The sequence below is a fragment of the Ambystoma mexicanum genome, chromosome 11, assembly GCF_040938575.1.
Source record: "Ambystoma mexicanum isolate Mex_15411 chromosome 11, UKY_AmexF1_1, whole genome shotgun sequence".
NCBI lineage: Eukaryota > Metazoa > Chordata > Amphibia > Caudata > Ambystomatidae > Ambystoma > Ambystoma mexicanum.
In genome coordinates, this window is record NC_090934.1 from 414219453 (window position 1) to 414244218 (window position 24766).

General features: G+C 48.2%; 1 protein-coding gene across 1 annotated transcript in view; it reads left to right on the forward strand.

Annotated features, from left to right (window-relative positions):
* Positions 1 to 24766, forward strand: part of AMBRA1 (autophagy and beclin 1 regulator 1) — a 1783669-nt gene that overhangs the window by 704677 nt on the left and 1054226 nt on the right. The window lies entirely within an intron of this gene.

The window sequence follows — 24766 nt, forward strand, 5'->3', positions numbered from 1 at the left end:
CCACAGAAGGGACCCCTTTTTGTCCCATGGAAGCTCTCCCGCTCCATATGTTTACTCTCCATGCTAGTGGCAGCATTCTATTTTTTTAAGGCTTCACTGTGTCGTAGCCCTTTTAACATGTTTGTCTTTACTGAGGGGTGTTTAAGCCCTATGAGCTGCCTTTTTGTTTTTATTCTTTGTGTTGGATTGTAGCAAACGTTAATTAACGTTGTTAGGGCCTCGAGTAAGGTTGTATGTGGGCTCTATCCAAAGCCCACAAATGGTCTTGTGTGTCGGTGGCATACAGTTCTGACTGGATTAGGGTCTCCCGGACATCCCAATCTACACCCCTATTTTTATGTCCGTGAAAGTGGCGTTTGGCTGATTTACCCTGATTGGATAGTAGCAAAAAACATTGAATGGTGTGTGAATGTGATCTAATATGCATTTCTGTATAAAATTGTCTGCTTCTTTCTCTTTAGGGCAACACACTTAAAATTGTACTTGCATATATAATATTTTTCCTACTCATTTTAAAATTGATGGTGTTTTTATAGAAACTTAAATGTTTTTGTTATTAGCCTGTTTATTTGTATTACCAACATGTCACGTTATTGGCATTGCTGTGTAAAAATCATTGGTATTCACTCTTAAGGTCGTTGAAAAGCAAATAGTACTGCACTAACATTCATAGACATGTTTCCTACTCTCTTGAGAGCTGCTTTGGGTCTTGTTAAGACCCTTCACTGTTTTCATAATAATTGTGCCCAACTTTAGTGCTTAGCTGTTAAAGCATTTAATTGATGTATACATTTTTTCTAACTGTACTTTATGACTAGCTCACTCTCCCTCGAAGAGTGAAGTCTGTTTTTTATTTTCTTTACATTACCAATGTGAGTCTGGTTTAACTTGGTGGCAACCCCTGTTAAACACCACAGGTTGGTATTTCTAAACCCCCATCTGAGGAAACCGAGACAAATATCAGTTATTCAGCGTTCTACTTTTAATGGGACGAACCTCACACCAGAGCTGGTTCTTGCCTGAAAAAAGAGAAGCGAAAGAAATCCTACTTTTGAAAAAAAAGTAGATTGTTCTCTTTTTGCATTGTGTGAGAAACCTGAAGGTCTTACTAGTCCCTGGGTATCTGTCATTCAGTTTGCCAGGACACGGCCATCGCTATGGAATCGAGTTCCTGGGGGTGGACCAGTGCGGGAGGATCACCTCGATGAGGGGGGTCCTCAGGAAGTGGGACATTGAAGGTTGAGAAATGGTACTCCTTCCTTATAACACCCTTTCCCCATCCTACCCCATAGTATATTCAGAAGCTCTACACCCCCCCCCCCTTTCTCACACAAACACTTTCTTACACCGTGAAAGACAACGGACTAACACCAGAGCCGTTTACCTGACATGTCCCAACACAAGAATCATGCAGGACATGTCCCAACACAAGGGTCATGCAGAGTCAGGCAATTGACCTAATTACACACACCTGAGAGCCCTTTCCCTTGCCCACAGGGATAAAAGGTGGACCACAAGAGCACATTTTGAGCAAGGCAAGCTACACGAGGAGTCAACTATTCCAGGACGGCAGTTCAAAAGGAGTAGAAAGACGGCAAGAGCTAAAAAGATGACGAGGAGGGAAGTTCCCTTGCCCTTTTCGGGCCAGACCCAAAAAACCTCTGTGAAAGGAATCATAAGACTGGGAGCTATAGCTAGCATGTCGTGTAACAGATTTCAACGGTGCACAGGGCCCTCCCATACTGATAACCATGATGGGCCGAGACGTTTGCTACCGTTGTACCATCCTTGACTCCAGAGACAAGAAAAGCCAAGCAGTTCATCTCAGCCGGTGAGTCGGAGGGAGAGCTGCTAGTAAACTGATCTGTGTTGAGGGAAGGTTGCAAACGGTAACATGAAAGAACCTGTGTGTTACTGAACTTTAATAGCATAATGCAAGACCATCTGCAAAGTGGTCCGGTGCCACGTGGGCCCTCATTCGAAAGACTGACTGGTCCTTCTGTTTAAACAACATTTCCCAGGAGGCCCTAGGACAGCACTAAGGAAAGAGGTAAATGTGGTCATACAAGGCTCGAGTAAAACCCCCTTGTACAATTGCAAGTCTTTGACCCGTAGCCAAGAGGAAAGCTGTGAACTGTGGCAAGTGTGAACTGAAGGAGGGATGCCGAAAGAAAGCTAGGGGAATGGAACCCTGCTTTTCTGATGAGACGATAGAATCATGAACTGTGTTAGAATGGCTATGTGAACGCAACAGAGGGATGCCAGGAGAAAGCTTAGGGACGTGAATGCCACATTTGGTTGAAACTAAGGTGAACTGGTGAGTGAAGCAAATGTGAAACCAGCTGAGGGATGCCTGCGAAGCGGGGTGAAGCGTAATAACCCTGTGAACATTGTGTTGACAAGAGTGAACCCGGCTGAGGGATGTCCACAGTGAAAGATTGCTTAAAAAGACATCGAGACTCATGAACACTACAGGTGGAAATATTGTGAGTAAAAGGCTTTAGTGAACTCGACGGAGGGAGGCTAACATACAAGTAGGATCGGAACCCAGTTGCGGGGGATCCTGGGGTGAAGAGGCATCACCCAGCGTAAGAGATTATGGAAAGGCACTTTTTGTTTTGTTATTGACGACACATAGGGCTCTCGGAGGCAAGCGACTTTGTATGAAAGATACTTGGCTATAGAAGATCCTGATATTGCTGAAAAGAACTGTACCTCTGTGCTGGAGATGCCCAGGAGTGCACTGTGCTAGAAAACGTGGGGAAGAGAGACCCTGGCTGGAACAGCCTGACTCATTTTAAGAACACTTTTTTCATTTCTTGTGAACATTATCCCACACTATTTTGTAACTTAGCGGTAAGGATTGGCAATAGGTTTTTTAGTATAGGCCCTTTTTATTTTGACAAGACGCCACTAGGACTGGTTTGTTTTTTGATGGTCGTAGCTTGCTATCATCTTGGATGTAGGTTTAGATTAGGCATTTTTGTAACCCATTATACAGTTGATAAACACCCTTGAACTTAGATCACTTGTCTGTTTTTATTGTTGCCACCACAAGTTCCTTACAATTGTGACATCTTCATTAATATCCACTAAAACTTAACATTTTTCCACACATGAGCAGGACCCCAAAGCATTATTTTAAAAAGAAATCCCTCTGAATAAAACCAATTTTCTGGAAACTAGTAGTTTTTTATAATTGTTTTCTAACCTTCGTTCTTAATTTCTTTTAGTCATTAAAGTGAAGAAAAAAAACAATTGGGTATACATACATTCATTCCATGTCCTGCACAGACAAGTTAATTTTGAATGTGCACATTTTGCAAATCAATTCAGTGTAGTACAGTGGACCAAATGCAACAGTTGCATATGGACAAGATGGATAACATTTTAGACGGATAAATCCTTGTCTGCAGTTTACTGTGGCTCATAGTGCAAGGGTTATTGTAAAGAGACATCTGGGTCCAATTCTCCCTGTTCGGGCTTCTCGCAATGCATTGATTTCATTATCTAGGGTATGACTTCTTGGGTCATCCCCGGAGAACGGCACATATCTCTCGCCCCTGTTTCACTGGGTTTGTAAAGCATTCGTTTTTTAAGCGTCCAAGAAAAGATATTAATTGGCAAAGATTCCCAAGGTTGCTTTCAGGAGGTGGGTAGTCAGTTTAGATCAGTGCCCCTCCCTGTGTCCCACTGTGAATCCTCATCTCCTATTAACAGAACCAGGGATCTTAGTGAATGCATGTCCTACTTGTGTTTAATGTGTTGCAGAAACGTTGTATCGAGCATAAATGTCACCAAATGTGTGCAAGAGTACCTCTATTCAGAAGCCACCTGCAGCAGAATTGTTATGCTCACCTGGTCTCTGCGGAGGCATTGGCGGCACGGTTGCAGCCCTCCCTGAACTTGAAGCACTCCCTTCAGGCCTCTCCCCCAGTAGAAAAGCGGTGAGCGGTGGTACGTGGTGTTACTGCTCCTGCGTGGAGATTAGAGTGTGTGAGTGCGCCAATCTGTGATTGTTGTACCTCTCGAACCCTTCACCCCAAAGTACGATTTCTGTGAGCATACGCCGGCCCATAAAGCTCACCTGTGAATTATGGAAGATAAGCTCTCCGTCCTGCTACTTCTGGCAGGGGCGCATCGAATGGGATCTAGTTCCTTCACTGATCCCTGATAAGGATTAGTCCAGTCCAACAACGACTATGCTTCTCATTATGATTGGTAAGTCTTTCTTGAGCTCTTGTGATGCTGTTCATTCTCTTTAATGTCTGTAAATGTTGCTCCTATTTATGCCCGCAATAATGTCTCTTCTGTTTTCTTCCCTTAGATGGAAATGCGGCCTCAATGCAGCTGCGAGACGCGGCCGGATAGAAGATGGATGCAACCGCAATGCTCGACAGCAGGTAAGTGATGGTTTAAGGGCGAGCGTGAAGTATGGCGAAGCGCAACCTTAAACTGACTGTTTTTTCCGATGTCTAACCTTCTCTTCTGTTTTTCCTTGCAGGTGCTGCTGTCGACGATAGAGCGTGTTGTGCTGCGGTGCCAAGATGAAGATTTCGGTGTTCTGTAAAGTGTAAAGATAAATACTTGGTTCGCCGAAGAGATGTACAGGTAAGAACAGCTTCCCCCAGTTGGTAAGTATGCTGGCAGGAAGCAGGATGTCCAGGAAGCAGGATCTTCAAAGATAAGTCTGACCTCAGGCGACGGTGAGTGTTACGCTGCTTGCAAGTGCAGAATAACGCGAAGCATCTGTCTTGAGGATTGGGCCAGTTTATATAGCTGAGATTGTGGCCACGCCCATTATGGCCGGCTTACCAGCCACACCCTGCCACTCCTAGAGAGTGAGCACATGCGAAGGCAATCCATTAGCGGCCACACCCAAGAATACACCTGGAGCTGCTTAATGGATGGAATGTTAAAGGTTAATGCATATAAAATGCTATGTCCATAATAGTCTTTCGAGGGGATTGGGTCCTCGGACGTATTCTATCTTTGACATTAATCATCACAGCTGTTCTGCTTCGGAAAGTTTTCGGCATCTGCGTCCTATGTCGATGCACCGTCCCCGAGGACGACCTCCGACGGCCGACGTCACCCGATGTGATAAGTAGGACGCACGACGCCCGTAGCCTCAGTTCTGTTTTTTCCGTGAACGTGTTCACTTCGTGAATCTCGGTACGCCTCGACTCTTTGGAGTTTCTGTTGTAATCTTCTCGGTTCTTTGAACCAGATCGGCTTTGTGAAAAAGCCTGTTCGTGACGATGTCTACCTCGTCTTGAACCCTGCGTCTGGGCTTCAAAAAATGCGGGGACTGTGGGTCCAAGATGTCGGTAACGGACTCGCACGACGCCTGCCTCTGGTGCCTCGGGGAGGCCCACGACACGGACGACTGTCGACTGCCAGTCGCTCACGGCCAAGGCCTTGCAGGAGCACAAGAAGTTGTTGTCGGTAGGTAGGGTGTCTAAACTCCGGAAGTCGAGGTCTGTGGGGCTTTCGACGGATGAATCGAGAGGCGACTCTCCGCGTCATCATCGGAGGTCCAGTGGGTCTCCTTCCAGGAATCGGTCTCGCCACTCCTGTGCCTCTTTGAGGCATTCCCGGATGCGCCGGCATCGGTCGCCTTCCCCGTCCTCTTCCGAGGACTCCGCCCGTCGTCGGGTTGCTTATCCCACCATGCAAGGGACACCGGAGGAATGGGCTTCCTTTCGGGAAAGAAGATGTTAGCGATTCTCGAATCGCAGGGCACTGGTCCGTCTGCGCCTCCGAGTGGGGTCGGTCGTGATCGGTCGAGAGACACCGCTCGCACGCCTTCGGGTGGTCGGCACGGTTCGCGGGAGCGGTCCCGCTCGGACAAGGGTAACCGTTCTTGCCATGCCCGTTCCAGGTCCCGGTCCTCGACGCGCTCGAAACCGCGTGATCCTGTGCAGTCTTCGAGGAAGACGTCGTCGCCTCTGGCGCCGAGTTCGTCGACGGCCTTTCTCGAGGCTCCGCCTCCGAAGGGGTCGTCGATGCTGTCGGCGCCTAGGTCGTCGAAGGACATGCTCGGAGCTCTGGGCTTCGAGGCCTGTGTCGACGCCGTCGATGCTGGCGGTGCTGCGGCTGATGTCAATGCCGCTCCTCTCGGCTTCGTTTCGTGGTGGTGGTGGTGTCGGAGGGGCACCGTGATATGATATGGCATTTGTAACGCGCCTATACACAAGTGTTTCAAGGCACGACGAGGCGGGGGGAAACAAGGGGAAGACAGACAAAGATCCTACTAGGCCAGGTATAATTCAGACCGCGCAAGTGCAGGGGTAGGGGAAGGGAAAAAGTGCAAGTGCAAGGGGAAGGGGAGGAGGAAGGGCAGTACAAGTAAGTAGAATAAAAATAAATAAATAAATAAATAAATAAATAGGGCCTGCTGGTGGCAAGTGCAAGGTAGGTGCAGGCAAGTGCTGGGAAGGGGGGGCTGTAGGGATACAGACACAGTCCTGCAGTGCAGGGGATGCGATGCCAGGGAGGCAGTGCAAGTGGAGAGTGGCTGGGCCCAGGACCGAGGTCAGTGAGAGTGGCCCAGTTGCAGATTCAGTGCAATTTCAGTGTAGAATTTAGCAGGGGAGGGGGACAGAGAAGGCAGAGGCAAAGAGGAAGGTTTTGAGGTGCTTCCGGAACCGGAGATGGTTCTCCTCAAGTTTCAGGGAGGCAGGAAGGCTGTTCCAGAGGGAGGCCCCTGCCGCGGAGAGAGATCTACCCCCAGCTCGTTGCTTTGAGAAGCGGCTGACCCTGAGGGAGTTGGAGACGGATGAGCGAAGGGCTCGCGAAGGAAGATATTTAGGAAGAGAGAGTTGATGGTATTTTGGCCCCAGGCCCCAGAAGGCCCTGTGGATAATGCAGAGGGTTTTGAACTTAATCCTCGCAGCCACTGGGAGCCAGTGTAGAGATTTCAGTCCTGGAGAGATACGGTCCCTGGGCTTGAGGCCAAGGACAAGTCTCGCAGTTCTGTTCTGGATGAGTTGCAGAGGGCGGAGAGTGGAGGCAGGCAGATTAAGATAGAGGCTGTTACAGTAGTCCAGCTTCGAGAGAACCAGGGCTCGGGAGACAGTGAGCTTCTGGGGGAAGGAGAGGAAGGGAAGAATACCTCTGAGCAGGTGCAGCTGGTAGTGTGACTTCTTAGAGACGTCAGATATGTGAGGAGAGAAGGAGAGTGTAGAGTCGAAGATGACCCCGAGGTGTTTAGCCTTGCAGGTAGGAGCAGGAAGAGGGCCATGAGAGGCCGGCCAGAGAGCTGCAGGGAAGGAGGGAGTGGGTGTGCCAATGAGTAGAATCTCGGTCTTACTGGTATTAAGGCAGAGGTCATTGGCGGCACACCATACCTGGATAGCAGACAGACAGTCAGAGATGAGGGAAGGAGAGGAGGAGGCCGAGGGTAGCTTGAAAATGAGCTGGGTATCGTCTGCATAGCACTGAAAGTTGGGGCAGAGGGCGGCGATGCAGTGAGCAAGGAGTGACAGGTAATGGTTGAAAAGCCAGGGAGAGAGATTAGATCCCTGGGGAACACCACAGGTGGAGAAGAAGACGTCAGAGAGGAAGGACCCAAGTTGGACCTGGGAGGGTCGATTGGAAAGGAAAGAAGTCAGCCACGCCAGAGCCTGACCAGTGATACCCAGGTTATCACGGAGACGGTTGAGCAGGATGGCATGGTTGACCATATCAAAGGCAGAAGAGAGATCGAGCAAAATGAGAACACCAGGAGTGTTAGAATTGAGGTTGGAGAGTAAGTCTTCACGGATGTTCAGGAGAGCAGTTTCCGTGCTTCTGGCAGCTCTGAAGCCAGACCGATGGTCATGAAGGCTACCAACAGATTCAGCATGGAGGTTAAGCTGGGAGATGGCCAGTTTCTCCAGGAGCTTGCCCAGGAAGGGAGTGATGGAGATTGGGCGATAGTTAGCTGGGCAGGAGGGGTCGGAAGAGGGTTTCTTAAGAAGAGGGTGCACAAGGGAGTGCTTGAGGGGGGATGGGAAGACTCCAGAGGCGAAGGAGTGGTTGCAAAAGTCAGCCAGGGCGGGAGCCAGGGAGTCGATGTGGTCCTTGATAGTTTTGGAGGAACAGGGGTGAACCTGTTTAGACGAGAGTTTCATAGATCGGACTTGTCTGGAGTCCTCGTCAGCAGAAAAAAGGGGAAAGGCAGAGAAGGAGGGAGGAGGGGTGCCTGCAGAAGGGCCAGAGGGAAGAGCAGGGAAGAGAGGGGGGAGGTGATGGGACATCCTGTCCTCACTCTCCTCCTGAGTTTTAGAGATGAAGTGAGAGGCCAGTGCCATGCAGATGGCCTGGGAGGGGACAGGAGAGGTAGAGACTGCAGCAGGGTTGGCAAGCTCCTTGCAGATTTTAAAGAGTTCAGTCGAGTTGTTAGATGCCGCAGAGATGCGGGCTTGGATAAGGACTCTCTTCTTGATGAGAACGGAGAGACGGTATTGCCTTTGGAGCAGGCGGCAGGCCAGTTTGTCAGAGGATGAACACGAAGCACGCCATTTCCTCTCTGCCACCCTGCACTTGCGTTTAAGGGTGACGAGATCTGAGTCATACCAGGAGTTGCATTTGGCTTTGGGCTTCAGGTGGATTCTCATGACAGGGGCAAGGATATCAAGAGTATCAGATATAGCAGAGTGGAGCATGGAGAGGGCTGTGTCAGGGTGGGAGTCAGCCGAAGGGGGAGGGGGGGCGAGAAGGTGGCAGCGAAAGCCTCAACTGACACGCGCTTCATGGGTCGGATGGCTGAGAAGGTGGGTGGCGATGATGAGGATGGCTTTGCCTGAGGGGTAGGGAGGGTGAGGTGGGAGGATAGGAGAAAGTGATCACTCCAGGAGAGAGGAATGGAGAGAGGGACGGAGAGGGGAAGGTCAGAAGAGATCGGAGCATCAAGAGTGTGCCCTGCGGAATGAGTAGGCCCAGACGGGAGAATAGAGAGTGAGAGAGAGTCGCAGAGGTCACGAAAGAGTCCAGTGGGGGGACAGGAGGCATCCAGATGGATGTTGAAGTCACCAAGGAGGAGGAGTTGAGTGATAGCGGACAGGAGTGAGGAGGAGAGGTCAGCCCACTCAGAGAGGAAGGGGGAAATTTGACCAGGTGGCCGATAGATGGTAGCCACGGTAAGGGAATGGCTGGGAGAGAGAGAGAGAGAGTCGGCAGACAAGACATTCAAAAGAGGAGTAGGTCTGCGTAGGAATGACAGTGGCAGGAATCCACTCAGGGAAGATAAGGGCAACACCCCCCCCCCCCCCCAGCACGGTTAGGCCTGGGAATGGAGAGGATCATGTAACCATCAGGTAGGAGAGTGTCAAAGCTAGTGACAGAGCTGGCTGTGAACCATGTCTCAGTGAGACCGAGGACGTCAAGGTCCCGTTCCTCGAGAAGGCGACAGATATCAGAGGAATGCTTGATGGCAGAGCGAGAGTTAAGAGTGGCAATGTGGAGGCGGTTGCCAACCTTGAAGGCCTTCCGGGGAGGGGTACAGATCAGAGGTACGCCCTGCGGAGGTGTAGAAGGAGCATGAGAAGGGGCAGGGAGGGAGGGTAGAGGCAAGGTAGACGAGGACAGAGGACAGAGATGGGGGGACAGCAGGAGAGGAAAGGAAGTTGATGAGGCGTGGGAAGCGTCTATCAAAGAGGTGAAGGTTGGCCTGGGGGCCTTGGACCAAGACGGTCCCATTAGCGTAGACATTAATGATGGCCTTAGAAGAGTGGACGGAGGCCAAGAGGACATCCCAACGGTTGCCACCATTAATGGGAGAAGAGGAAAAAGGAGAGAGCACGGAGACCATATGAAGGGTCCATAGGTCAGGCGAAGGCACGAAAAAGAGGATGTCATTGAGAGTTTCCTTAGAGCAGGCACTAGTGTAGGTGTCGGCAATAGGGAGGCCTGGGTTGGAGACCAGGATGTCCTTTTTAAACTTTTTCCTACCAGATTTAGTGAGGAGAGCAGGATAGTCAATAGAGAAGCAGTTAGAGAAGATAGGCGAGATAGAGAGAGCACCATGGAGTAGGACGGGGGGGGGACAGACGATGCGAGAGCACGCAGACAGGAAGAGAGCGGCAAGCACAAGTTACCACATTTCAGAACAAACAGTATGCGAATTAGGTACACAGTGGTGGGGCCACCTAAGTTAGAGAGTCCTGCGGGGGGAGAAAACCCTGGTTTACCACAACTGTGACACAGTGAGGTGAGGACAACAAGCAAGTGCAATGGCCAGGTGTAGGTGGGGTGGGCGAGGACGGGGTTAGCAAGTACTGGCGCCAAGCGTCCCCTGCAGACACCTAGGGAGCCGCAACTGTAGGAGTCGCCCTTGGCCTAGGGGCCCTTAGCCGCAGGGGGCTGCCGGGCAGAGGGCTGCCCAGGAGGGGGGGGGGGGTTATAGGAAGAGGGAGGAGAGGAAGGGGAGGGGGGTGTGGGCGGGCAGGGAGGCGGGAGCACGAGGAGGACCAGCAAGTGGGAGGAGGGGGGAGCAGGAACAGACAACGCGCTCAGAGCGCGGATGAAAAACAACAAAACAAAAGGTGCCGAATACTACTCACGGGGGCCCGATGGGCCAGGAAGGCATCCAAGGCCTGCATTCCCCTCAAGGGCTGCCGGCGACCGCTCTCCCACGCTCAGCTGGACAAAGTGGCACGGGGGAAGCCCCTAGAAAGGCTCTGGCTAAGGTCAGGCATAGCTTTGGTCCCCAGGGGCCTTCCCCTCAACGCCTGAAGTACATTTCAGAGGTTGATGAGGGCTCTAATGAGGGCTTGGTTCCGGATAGGGTGCCAGATGAGCTTCTCTCGAGCCATAGCCAATTTGAAGACCTGAGGCAGTCACTGCATGATGCCAGTGGACTGGACACCTCTCAGGAGGTGGAGTTTTGTAGGCCTCAGCCTGGCACTCATGCCGATTCTTCGTACCGGCTCCTTATGTCTCGGGTCACCAAGTACTTGGGCTGGTCGGCTCCCCCAGGGGAATTTGTTCAGGATGATCTTACGGACATCCTCAACATGCCCTTTGACGGTGAACATCTTTTTGGCAGCAAGGCTGACGAGAGCCTTGAGAGGTTGCAGAACAACCTCCGCCTTTTTGTCCTAGGGGACAACAATGGAGGGGAGGTTCTTTCGTTATAACTCATCCTTCAGTAACGTGAGAGGAGAGGTCAGTCAAAGAGGACACCATAGGAGTACCAGAGTTGGAAAACAGGGTACTCGAGGTGCCAAAGCCGCTCGGGCAGTTGCCTCTTTGCCCTCAGGCAACGCCGCAGCCGCTACCACTCAGTCATGAGGCCATGTCCCATGGTTCGCCGGTTGGGGGAAGGCTGGTGCAGCCTCTTGTAGAGTGGCGTGCCATTACTTCAGATGTGTGGGTTCTGGAGATCATAACCCACGGCTACTGTCTACCTTTTCGCCAGAGGCCTCACGACAATCCACCTGGGAACCTCTCTTTGAAGAGTCCGGATCCGCTCCTTGCGCAGGAAATTCAAGCCCTGCTGGAGAAAGGCGCCATAGAACTGGTGCCTGTAGCGGAGAGGAACAAGGGATGGTATTCCCCTTATTTTTTGATTTTCGAAGAAAGACGGGGGATTGAGACCCATCATGGACTTGCGCGGTTTGAACAAACTCCTACGGAAGGACAAGTTCAAGATGGTTACTCTCTCTCGAGTCCTCCAGGCCCTTCAACTTCAGGACTGGTTGGTGTCTCTCGACCTCAAGGACGCTTACTTCCATGTGCCGATCCATCCCAAGCACAAGAAGTACCTGAGGTTCGCGGTTGGCGACTCACTTTCAGTTTCGGGTCCTGCCGTTCGGATTGACCTCCGCCCCGAGGGTTTTCACCAAACTCGTGGTGGTGGCAGCACATCTCAGGAAAGGGGGGATTCACGTCTACCCCTACCTGGGCGATTGGTTGATCAAGGGAGCTCTCCCGAGCAAGTCCTGGATAATTTGTCCGTCACCTGCCACTCCCTTCACAACCTGGGCTTCTCCCTCAATTTAAAGAAGTCCCATTTGATGCCAACACAGCGGCTCCAGTACATCGGAGCAGTGCTCAACACATCTTCCCCAGGTGAGGGCTCTTCACATTCAGCAGATGGTGCACAAGTTTCAACTTGCCCAGACGCTCCCGGCGTTCAAGTTCTTGAGGTTGCTTGGCCTCATGACATCCTGCATTCTTCTGGTGCCAGAGGCTCGTCTGCGGATGAGATCTTTGCAGTGGGCACTCAAGATGCAGTGGTCGCAATCTTCCGGCAGGATGTCGGACCCTGTTCAGGTGTCACCCTCGGTCGCCCAGGACCTTCTGTGGTGGGCCGTCAATGGCAATCTGATGAAGGGGGCTCCGTTTTGGCTTCCCTGGCCGGAGGTGATGATCATGACAGACGCATCCCTCACGGGATGGGGAGCTCATGACGACGAGTTGACAGTCAGCGGTCGTTGGTCTCCGTCGGAGTCCAGACTCCATATCAATCTGTTGGAGCTGAGGGCCGTCAGGCTAGCCCTGAAAGCTTTTCTGCCGACTGTGCGAGGAAAGAGTGTCCTGATCCTGACGGACAACATGGTGGCCATTCACTACCTCAACAAAAATGGGGGGCAGGGTCACTTCCTCTCTGCAGGGAGGTGATGCAGCTCGAGTTCTGGGCCATCCAGCAGGATGTTTCGATCTCGGCAGTTCATCTGGCCGGAGACGACAACGAGACGGACGCTCTGAGCAGGAAGAGCACGATCTCTCACGAGTGGGAGCTGGCTCAGGAGATTCTCCTGGAGATCTTCGCCCTTTGGGGAACCCCTCAAGTGGATCTCTTCGCCTCCAGTGTCAACCGGAAGTGCGCAAGGTTCTGCTTGCGGGAATTTCCTCCAAAAGGAGCCTTACGAGACGCATTCGTGGTGGAGTGGTCATTCCCACTGCTGTACGCGTTTCCTCCAGTTCCCGTCATCCTGCAAGTATTGCGGAGTTTACGGAGGTTCGGTTCCCGGATGATCCTCATTGCTCCGGCGTGGGCCCGGAGGACGTGGTAACTGGACCTTCTCGACTTGTCCATCTGCCCTCCACGTCGTCTTCCCTACCGAGACGATCTGCTCTCACGGGAGGGTGGTCAGGTTCTCCATCCAGAGGTCAGATCCCTCAACCTTCACGCTTGGCTTCTGAAAGGTTGAGGTATAAGGATTGGGACCTCCCTGAAGACGTGTTGGAGGTCATTGGCGTAAATTCTGCGACTGGTGCAGAGTTAAGAATGTGGATCTTTTTGAATGTGACATTCCCATGGTTGTCTTTTTTGCTTTCTTTGGCCCACAGGGGCCTTCAAGTGGGTACCATTAAAGGTTACCTGGCGGCGCTGTCCATATTTAAGCGCTCGTCTGAAGAATGTTCCTATTTTAAGATTCCTTTAATTTCTCAGTTTTTGAAAGGGCTCACTAATGTGTTCCCTCCGTCACCTTTTCTGGTGCCCGATTGGGATTTGAACCTTGTTCTTAAGTTTCTTATGGGTGCTCCGTTTGAGCCTTTGCATTCTTGCCCTTTGAGACTGTTAACTGTTAAAACTGTGTCTTTGGTTGCAGTTACTTCCGCTCGCAGAGTGAGTGAGTTACAGGCACTTTCAGTTAAGCCACCCTTCACTGTGTTTCATAAGGACAGGGTTGTCCTTCGAGTTCGCCCTTCCTTTCTTCGGAAGGTGGTTTCGGAATTTCATTTGGGCCAGAAGGTTGTTCTTCTGGCATTCTATCCTCCTGCACATCCTGGTAAGGAAGAGGAGAGGCTCCATAGGTTTGATCCTCGGAGAGCGTTGAGCTTTTATATTTCACGCATGTCCCGGGTCAGAGTGGACGATCAACTCTTCATTGGTTACGCTGGAAAGCGTTTGGGACAAGCTGTGACGAAACAGACTTTGTCTCGTTGGATTATTTTGGCTATCTCTGAGTGTTACTGCTTGGCGGGTAAGGACCCACCGGCTGGCTTGCGGGCCCATTCTACCAGGGGTATGGCTGCATCTACTGCCCTACAGAGGGGTGTTCCATCCGAGGACAGGGTCTGGCCTTTGGCAAGGCAGTCCTTTATTCCGCACTTTGATTGGGCATGCTAAATTTGTGTTCTAAATTCTTTTCCCACCCCCTTGCTTTGGTACTGCTTTGGGAGTCTGTCAAAGATATGGAATACGTCGGAGGACCCAATCCCCTCGAAGAACAAGTTACCCTCTTACCTGGTAACGTTCTTTCGATGGGATGGTCCGACGACGTATTCCATATCGCTCCCTCCCTACCTTCCCCGCTGCAGAATGTCTTATGCGATTGCAGCTTACGTTTCCGCAAGGCCTTGTGTGTCTGACTGGCAGAAGACTGGTGGCACATGTTGTGGGAGAAAAAACTACAACTGAGGCTACGGGCGTTGTGCGTCCTACTTATCACATCGGGTGACGTCGGAGGAGGTCCTCGGGGACGGCGCATCGTCATCGACGTAGGACGCAGACAATTTTCAAAAAAGCAGCACAGCTGTGGTGATTACTGTCAAAGATATGGAATACATCGTTGGACCATCCCATCGAAAGAACGTTACCAGGTAAGAGAGTAACTTGTTCTTTGGTGTTAAATGGATGTTCTTGTTTACTTTTGTTCATGAGCCTGGTGCCAAAGGCGCCAGGACAGTGTCCACCCAGGTCTCCTGTGCGTGCAACCCTTGCATGCCTAGGCCCCTGACTTCATGACAAGAATTAAGAATGATGAACACATTTTAGTTAGTCAGACACTGGTTAGGTACCACCTGAATAAGAGTTGGTATGCATCTCCTTTGGTTTAGTGTAGCAGTTTGGCGTGGATTGAGACATCAGGAGGGGGAGGTCGGGTTGAGACATTGGGAGGAGGAGGAGGAGGAGGAGGAGGAGGAGGAGGAGGAGGAGGAGGAGGAGGAGGAGGTTGGCTTGAGACATCTGGAAGAAGAGGAAGAGGAGGAGGAGGAGGAGGAGACCCAGACACGCATGGGCTTTTTAGCACACCCCATGGACTAGTGGGACTGTGCGGTTTTAAGAAAAAACAAAACACCTTGTTAATAAACCAGGTCTTCTATACATTTTCTGGGCAACCACCCACTAGTAAAGAGTTTTTGAGCCATCAGGGTGAATAAAGAACTAGCCATAGAAATCCCGATGTCTCTGACCTGCACATTTTAGCCAAAACTGCTTTGGTCTACCACAACGAGATCTAATCCCCCTCTCGTATCAACCCACCATCCTGTTGGTTGCCCACCCCCTTTTCTTGTAGGCTGTTGGTGCGAACTCTGCCCACGGTACATATTAAACCACATGCAGAGAGCTGAATTTAGTTCCTATTCCTTACTTCCCAGACAGGTACTACACCATCCCCTGTCTACAGCCAGGCAACCTGAGTATAAACACCCCTCCCAATCTTTCCACCATTGGTAGGTTTTTGCGTGTCTGACCAGAGGGCCAGAGTACCACAACCACTTCTTTTTCCTTGCTTTTACCTGCAAATGGCTTCCCCATTGAACCTTCACAGCTGTCAAGCCATTTCTAGTCTACTGTATTGCTTTCTTCAAATCTTTTTTTTTTTTTGCAAACCGAAAAGGAAGACTTTACAGTAAAAACAATGTTTTACATTGTCAGATTGAATGCATAATCGGAGTACTTAAGGGACTGTAGGTGGAATGGGAAATGTAGATGAAGATGGGCTTGTGTATTCATTGCATTGGATAGAGAATAGAATAGCGTGTAGGTTCAGAAAGGTGCAGCAGGCAGACTCGGAAGAGGGCTGGCCAATGTATACTGTAACATTGTGGGATATATTCATACGAAATATGGGCATATTATCCTGTGTAGAATGGTGCAAAGGCAAAGTGTAGGATTGGACCTAGTCTCACCAAGTGTTAGGGACATTTTTACTATTTCAACTTTGCCTCCATTGACTTCAATGGAGCCACAGCATATCAGTTATGGACTTTGACTTATGACGGGTCTTTGAGTTAGAGTCCTCTCTTGTTTAGCATTACTCGTGCCATTTGGGGACCATTTTGTAGTCTTTATGGCACCCAGCGCAGGGAGAGCTTCTCTAATTTCTTTTACCTTTCCTTTAGTGCAGCACAAGCCAAGTTTCAGTGCCGCAGGGACACCGTCTTTTTTTCTCTTACTTTATGGAAACTCTTTATTTTGCCTTTATGTGGACACAACAGGCTGGTGGCCGCAAACCTTTGTTTATTTTATATGCACTAGTGTTTTTACTGTGATAATGCTTTAAGTACCATATACTTACAATGGCTACTTACAATGGCTGCTCCTCAGCGTATAAGCTCAGTTATTGGTGCCATCCTGCTTTTTGGCCGGAAATGCCAAATATGATCATGCATTTTTTCGCTGGGCTTTTGAAACAAAAATTCAAAATGGCTGGGGCTGGGCCTTAGGGCTTTGTGGACCCAATCCACATTACAGCCGCGTGATTTTTGTTGTTAGCATCTGTCTGTCCATGATTTCACATTATTGTTGTGACCACATTTTCTCTCCCCTCTTTACATGATCTATTTTTACAATTGATTTGATTTTTTTATAACAGATTTGTAGATATCAGTTTATGTAAGCTTTATCTGCATGTGTTTTGGGCTTAAGAGTATTTTTATACATCTGTGAGGACCTTTATTACGTTGCTGTGTCTAAGGCGCTAACTGTACCTTAATTCCAAACCCCTGATCTCCTCTCTCTGACATACTGATCGACTTGTGCTACCCAGATAGAGGTTAGTAAGACAAGCATGACAAAGAAAAGGTGAGTAGGGGATGTATTGGGTGTTTATGGGGGGGGACAGATTTGGTGAACAATTCTGCCACGGCCAAACCACACATATCCGTACCCAGGTACATGTTCCCTGGGATAATCTTCAGGTGCCCATCTGTTGTTTGCCTGCACCCTGAGAGTGGCCTGAAGTGCAGGAGGCAAGGGCAATTCGGTGTTCACTAGGCAGCCACACTTCCCACTCCTTTGTTACTTTAAGAACCTGCTATTGTTTTCGCACCTGAACAAGCCATCCACAACTGTCCTTTTGACTGACGATCGAGAGCTATAGCGGAACCACGATTGGGGCACAGGGGCCACTGTTGGTTACCTCTCACCTTGCTGTAATCCAAACATTGACCAGCTGTGATTGGAAATTACTTTAGTTCCAAAACACGGTTTGTATCTGGAAAGGTACTGGCGTGGCCTTAAGGTCTGGTGCTAATTTTAACATTTTATCTTGTGTACAATTATGTATCTTCGCAGTAGTGCACCTGTATCACACACACAGCCAATCAGAAGCTTGCCATTTGTTCCACATCTGTCCCATGAGACACTGAATCACGGTTGGCCTGCTACAAGTCTAAAGGTTCCTCTTGGGTACAGACCGTTAAATTTGGTAGTATAGCGAATGAAGATTTCCCAGAATAATGTACAGGAAAGTCTCCATTCTAATTATGACAGTCACAGAGGCGAGCATTATGCTTCCTTCTTACTTTATTTCCTCAAGCAGCATTGTACTAAAATTCAGAGCTTAACAGCCAAACTACATTTCCCAAAACTGCAAAGAATTATGTAGTTTGTCGAACACAGTAAGCATGTGACTTCTGTGGTCAATTATCAGAGCCTTAAGTGCTTAAGGTCTGTAGCCGTGCTTTAAATTATTTCTTTGCAGCCAAGCAATGCTATCCAAAAACTTGATACAAAACTGTCATTTCTTTCTCCTCCCGGCATGGTTTCTCTGGACTTCCGCGCTCATGAAGGCTTCACCTCGACTCCTATGAGAGAACAAACAATCTCATATCGGGAGGGAATATGTAAAGACTACTCAATATAACAGCCTGACAGTACACAGTTCACTATTCCATATTTAAGAAAATCATAAACGTCACTTTCAAATCAATTCACATTAAGATTGACCATCATGAGCCATGTAAACCCATTGCTCAACTAGACAACATTAATCCATATACAGGGTTGTAACCCGCTCACCACCATATCTTTAATAGAATGAAGACTTTCCTGTAAGGTAGTCTAGTAAATCTTCATTTTATGTCGAAACTGGAGGTGAGCATTGTGCTTGCTCAAAGCTTTCTCACCACCAAACGTGACGGTTGATCGATTGGTCTCAGATAGAGGTCTCTGAAAATTAACTCTTATAAGTCAGCTGCTTTCATGAGATCCTCCCGCCTAGCACCCAGCTGCAAGGCTTTTGACACCCCAGTTGCCTCCTGCTGAATGAGCCCAGAGTCGCGCTTTGTGTATTACTGCTTCAGATGTCCCCCCTGAAAGGGGCCCCTAGGGGTCCCTTACGTCTATGGAAACAAGGCGAGTCACCACACACGATAGATACGCCAGACACAAGGTTGTATTCCCAAAGCTAGGGTTTATTGCAAAGTAAAAGTCTCAGTTGGCCAACTCGGTCTCATGCCCCACGACGTGTATCTCTAGACCTCGAGGGACGCAAGAAAGTGAATTACGTACATCAGTTACATATATACAAAATGCATATCAATCAGCTATGACATGTTTAACACCCCCCTTTTATTGGGTTTCTTTGAACTTGGTGTGATGATGGACATTTTCGACAACTATGACACCTTCAAACATCTATTCTAGTAACAATTTGCAATTTGTGAGTGCGGAGCCATCTTTCAGTTGTTGAACAGAACACAGCGCTTCTGTTCTTGGAAGCGAGCTACATACGGGGGGAGAGCTGCATTCCAGACCTTGCTATCTATGAGGTGCTATTCGTGTCCTGGGATCCGACACGCTCTAACGGAGCTCAGCAAAGGGGGGCTGTAAGAAGAGCATAATTCAAGCCTTTAGCTGCTTTATTCTAACATATTCTACCATATAACGAGACTGGCTGGCAGCTGTGAAATGATTAAATGCCCTGCAGCTCTGATTCAAGGCTACATTCGGGAGGGAGCCAGGCATTCTTCCTGGCGCTGTCTACGTTTGTGTTTCAACGAACTCTTGTTATCCTCGCGGCCCTGCGGCCTTGTCCTTTTACGTGCAGACAACAATGTTTTACAGTCGAGCAGTGTAAGCAGAAAATGTACTGCGAAGCAATAAGAACAGAAAGCAATGAGCAATGGTTAGTAAACAAAATGGCGATTCTTGTTACATCAAAATGGCCGCTCATTGGCAAACTCGCAAACCTATATTCTGTCAAATCATGTATGAGACATTTGGCCCACAGCCATCAAAATACGTTTGCGGTCACACAGTAGAGGTATCCATTTTTCTAGATTGACAAACCCTCCTTTGGCCGTATGCCAAACTTCTCATATATTTATTGAAACCTCCTCTAATGATGATGAGTCTGAAGTACTTATGTCTGAATTTTGCATACGATCGTAAACATCATCATCTTCATCAATATCTATAGCCATCAACTCTTTTACTGTTTCATCTAATTTGTGTCTTGCTCAGCTCCATCGACCATGAGTTTGTTTTTTCCTTGTCATCATATGCATACATCCCTCAGTTACCTCAGCGCAAACTATTGGTAGGCAGTGTATGCAACAGCAAGTTATGAATATTCCAAACACCACTACTAATATCGAAATAAACTTCCATCCCCAAGAAGGCAGTATTCCCCAAAACCAAGACCCTATTCCCCAGCTTCCTTCTCCAGTAATGAGTTCGGAACTTAGGACATGCATTTTCTTTATCGCTTCAAAGATCGCAGGGGAATAGTCATCTACATGTACACAACACGCTGATCCCACTATTTTGCAAATTCCCCCACGATCAACCAGGATCACATCGAGAGCCATTCTATTTTGCAGCCTCATTAACCTGATTCCTCTTTCTTCCAACGTCATGTTCAATAGTATATCTGTCGTTGTGTTTATGGTATTTTTTAGTATTCTGGACAGTTGCCTTATATTATAGGAGTTCACTATCTGCCCTAAGAATGGAATGAATGATTTTGCTACGTCAGTCGCTATCAAAACACCCTCGCTAGTCCTTTTGACTCTAGCTCTGGATAGTCTGGCCATGTCTGCTGTTTCTAAGAGGAATACTCCTGGGAACAGTAGACCTTGGTAACATGTACCTCCCCAGTTTCTGGGCAACCAAGGATATGCTTTCTCTCCATATATAAAATAAACTAGATCTCCCACATATACTGGTTTTATTTCCCATTTTAATACCACTGTATTCATGTATCCAGTATATGTTCCTACTGAAAAGGAGCCTTTCTTTTTTAGACAAAAAGGGACAGTTCTTGGGCTATAATTCACCGTGTAAAATGGGGGGTGATTGCATCTTTGTCCCCATCTGTTCTTACACAAAACGTCATTACAGATGTTTTTTCTGGTGGGGACAATCTATCTTGTCTATTTTGTCGTGTTATCTCCGCGTACTTTTCCTCGTGGGCTCTGGGGCCATTACTTGTGCTTTATGGAATATGGAACAACCCACAGGCTTCATTATTATTTCCTCAAACTCATTCATGTTGGTTCTGTCTAATTGACCCGTACTACTCTCATTCCATTTCCCATAGAACATTGCACCTAAAGATGCACTACATGCAGAACTTAATGGTAATGGCTGTACATACCAACCTATTCCTTTCCCAGCATGCTGTGGTAAATGGGCACATACCCAGGATTTTTTTTTCTTCAGAATTGCATGTCATATTCATAATTAATAACAAGGTTTTATTCCCAAAACCTTCCCTGTGTCTTTCTTCCATTGGGGGCAGGGTATAAGTAATCACCTGAACCGGGCTTTCATAGTGGATATATTATCTATTGGTAAAAACATTTCTAATGGGTGTATCGATTCCACATACCATAATATTAGGGCTGTCGTTATTGGTGCTACCACGCTCATAAAGCACATAATTATTGTCAGTGCCAGCATACAATTCTTTTTACCATGCGTTTTTCTTAAGCTTACAGTCTTTATAATTGACTCATTCTCAGCAGTGATGCAGGAGGAGGCTAGAACCGGTCCCGACATGTTTCTCATCGTCCTCCTTCCTTATTACAGTTCGTCGTGGATATCTCTCTTCGTTGCACTTGCTCTGATGTCAATAAGTTCAACGGAATTGTCACAGTTCAGTTCTGCCAGTCCTTTATAGCCTGGATTTGCTTATTTATTTTTAGGCAAGATCACTTGTCCTTTCTCATACTGCTCAGAGGACCTTTGATCAGTTATCTTATTGCCTTAGTACCATGTGCGCCCAGCTTGTCCACTCTGGTTCAGGACACATGTACTTTTTATGATCGCACCGAGGAGCCGCGAGTCTTGAATTGTCCGACTTGCACAATTCTCACGCTTCTCTCCTCTACACCTCTAGTTCCTTCTCCGTCCATGAGAAGAACCAGAGGTTGATATAAAACGCCAAAGAACTGTGGATCACTTTGTCTTTCGAGGCCGTAAATTGTATCGCCTCACTCCTGGTATCGTGTGATCCGTGAACAGTGCCCGTGCACTTCCAGATTCAGGCTCAAAGTCCACCTGTGGCGCTACTGCAGGTCCTGTGAGCACCGCGCCAGTGATGCAGATTCGGTCTTTGGCGTGCTGGCAAGTGCTGGTGGGCGCCAAAGGGGTACATGTTTCTGCTGGTATTTGCAAGGCAGATTTTGTGTTGGCCAACAGTGATGTCGATTCTGCTGGGCAATGTTGGGGCACTCTTTGCCCTTCCCCCTTTTTGGCAATCGTCTCAGGCTTTGTTTCGAGTTTCACTTCTCGTTTGGGCAGATTTGGTGGCTGCGTACTGGCAACAGGTTCTTCCGTTTCTGGGACCGCTGTCTCTTTCCGGTCGTCTGGGTCAGGCAAGTCTTTCAGTGAAGTTGGAATCTTTTTTGCATGGGTGGCATGGATCCACGACTTCCGTCCATCCACCCGTATCGCCGTCTGCGTTGCCAAGAGTACTTGATAGAGGCTGCGCCACCTGGGTGCTAACTATGACTTTCTTTCAAAATTTCTAAGCAGCACCCAGTCTCCTGGCTCCAGCGCGTGCCCCGGACCGGTGTATCTCACTGGTAATGCCTCCTGCACCTGCTGATAATCAAACGCAATTTCTGCATTAAAAGGCCACAATAAGTACTAAGCACAGGATGTTCTACCTCTCTAAGTCGTTTTGGCTGAGGTGCACACCAAACATTTGCCGGCCTCCCCATTACGATTTCGTACGGGGAGAGCCCAGTTCTAGCCTGTACAGACGTACGCATGCATAATAGTGCTATTGGTAATGCATCCACCCAACTCAACTTGCTTCCCGCACATATTTTACTGATCTTTGACTTGAGAATCCCGTTGCGCCTCTCCACAAGACCGGCAGAACTCGGATGCCTTGAACTATGGAATCTCTCATCGATCTGAAGACCCGCACATATCTGTAACACCACTGCACCCACAAAATGTGGGCCATTATCGGACCATAAGACACGGGGCAAGCCAAAACGGGAAAAATATTCTTTAAGCATTACTTTTGCCGTGCTCATTGCTGTGCAGTCCTTCAAGGGATATGCCTCCACCCAGTTACTGAATGCACAGATCACCACTAAGATGCATTTTAAGTTTTGGCATCTCTCCATCTCTATGAAATCAAAATGGATCACCTCAAACGGCATGGAGGGTGGGCCAAAACTGCCTATTGGAGTCACTGTTCCCTTTCCTACATTGTGTTGTGAACACGTGATACAGTTCTGCACCAACCTCTCTGCATTCTTCTTTATGTTTACATTCTGCCATACTGTAGATAGGTGCTGTATTATCTTTTTCGCACAGATGTGGGTAGGGCTGTGGGCCATTGTGACCATTGCAGTCACATAGGAATTTGGCAACATCCAGTTTCTAGTTCCCTTGTCCACCCAACAACCTTCCAGATCTAACTCAGCAGAGCCCTCTGCCCACCCTTGTATTTCATCGGCCGTAGCTTCGGCCTGCATTTCTTTGACAATGGCAACTCCATTTTCTATCATACAGGGTACTTCCTCAGTCTGAACCGTCATCATTTTGGTATTTAAATCAGTGGCAGTTTGTTTCGCAATTCTGTCTGCAAACGCGTTTCCCTCTCCTACTTTGTATGTTACCTTTTTGTGTGCCTCGCATTTCACTATTGCTAGGCGTTTTGGAAGCGCGAGTGCAGACAGCAATCGTACAATCAAAGGGCCATGTTGAATTCTGGCACCATGTGATGTCAAAAACCCTCTCTCAGCCCAGAGTCGACTAAAGTTATGAACCACCCCAAAAGCATACTATCGGTATATATATTCACATTCAAATTTTCAGAAATCTCGCAGGCTCTGGTTAATCCTATTATCTCTGTAGCTTGTGCCGAATTGTAGGGGATTCTTTTGCTTTCTACAACACTCTCTAGGGTAGTGATAGCATATGCGGCAGTTGTCGTGCCGTCAGGTAATTTAAAACATGAGCTGTCACAAAATAACTCTCCATCTGGGTCTTTCTGTGGGGTATCACTTAAATCAACTCTCCCCTTGGTTTCTTCCTCAGTGACCATTAAGCAATTGTGTGGGGGGTGATTCATTCTCCCCAATTTCTTTTATGGTTGGTGGCATTCATTCTGCAGGATCCAAAGCGCTACACCTCATAATTTGGATATGGGGCGCGAACAAGATAATCTCATATCTTGTCAATCTAGCAGAGGTGAGGTGTTGCATCTGTGTCCCTTTTAATAGAACGTCTATGGCATGTGGCACCATCAGAATTAAAGTATGCCCCAATACCATCCCTTCTGTTTGTTTCACTGACGCAGCAGCCGCCGCGACAGATCGAAAACATCGTGGTAGTGCGCGCGCTACAGGGTCCAGCGCAGAAGAAAAATAGCTGCATGGCCTATTTCTTCCACCTTGTTCCTGTGTCAAAACCGCCAATGCACATCCTTCACTTTCACACACAAACAGTCTAAAAACCTTCTCATAATTCGGCATGCCCAAAACTGGAGCCGAACATAATACAGTTTTCAATTGATCAAATGCTTTCCGGCATTCCTCATCCCACTGTAACGGCATAGCCGCATCCTTTCTAGTCAAATTCACCATCGGTTTCACAATTAACGCAAAATTACCAATCCATTTTCGGCAATATGAAGCCATGTCTATTATGGCTCTGACTCCTTTCTGTGTCTTTGGAATAGGCATACAAGAAATACTTTCTATGCGTTCTGGCGTTAGCCTTCTCCCTTCTTTCGAAAGTAGGTAGCCCAAATAGGCCACCTCCTTTCGATTATATTGAAATTTCTTCAAACTTGCTTTATGGCCATGTGCCGCTAGGTGTGACAGTAGAAATACAGTGCTTTCTTTACAAATCTCCTCTGTGTCAGCAGCTAACAATAGATGGTCTATGTATTGCAAGAGTACGCAACCCACTGGTAAGTCTAGCATGTCTAACTGCTCTTTTAGTGCTCTACTCTGACTTTCCGTGTAAACTTGCAGAATCCGTGTGAATGTAAATGATTGTCCTCCTAATGTGAACGCGAACAAATATCTGCTGTCCTTGTCCACTGGAATGCTGAAGAACGTGTTTTTTAGATCAGCTACACTAAAATATACTGCTGAAACAGGTATCATTGTCAATATTGTAGTGACATCTGGCACTAAAGGAAATTGTGGATCTACTACCTTGTTTAATGCGCGCAAATCAATTATAAAACGGTAGGGTACTTCATTGCCTCCTTTTTTATAAACTGGAAGAATCGGGCTGTTGCATGTACTGCCTGTAATTTCTTCAATTACCCCTAATTTCACCAAATCTTTAACAATACTCTTCAATCCTTTCTCACCTTCAGCCGAAATTCTGTATTGGGGA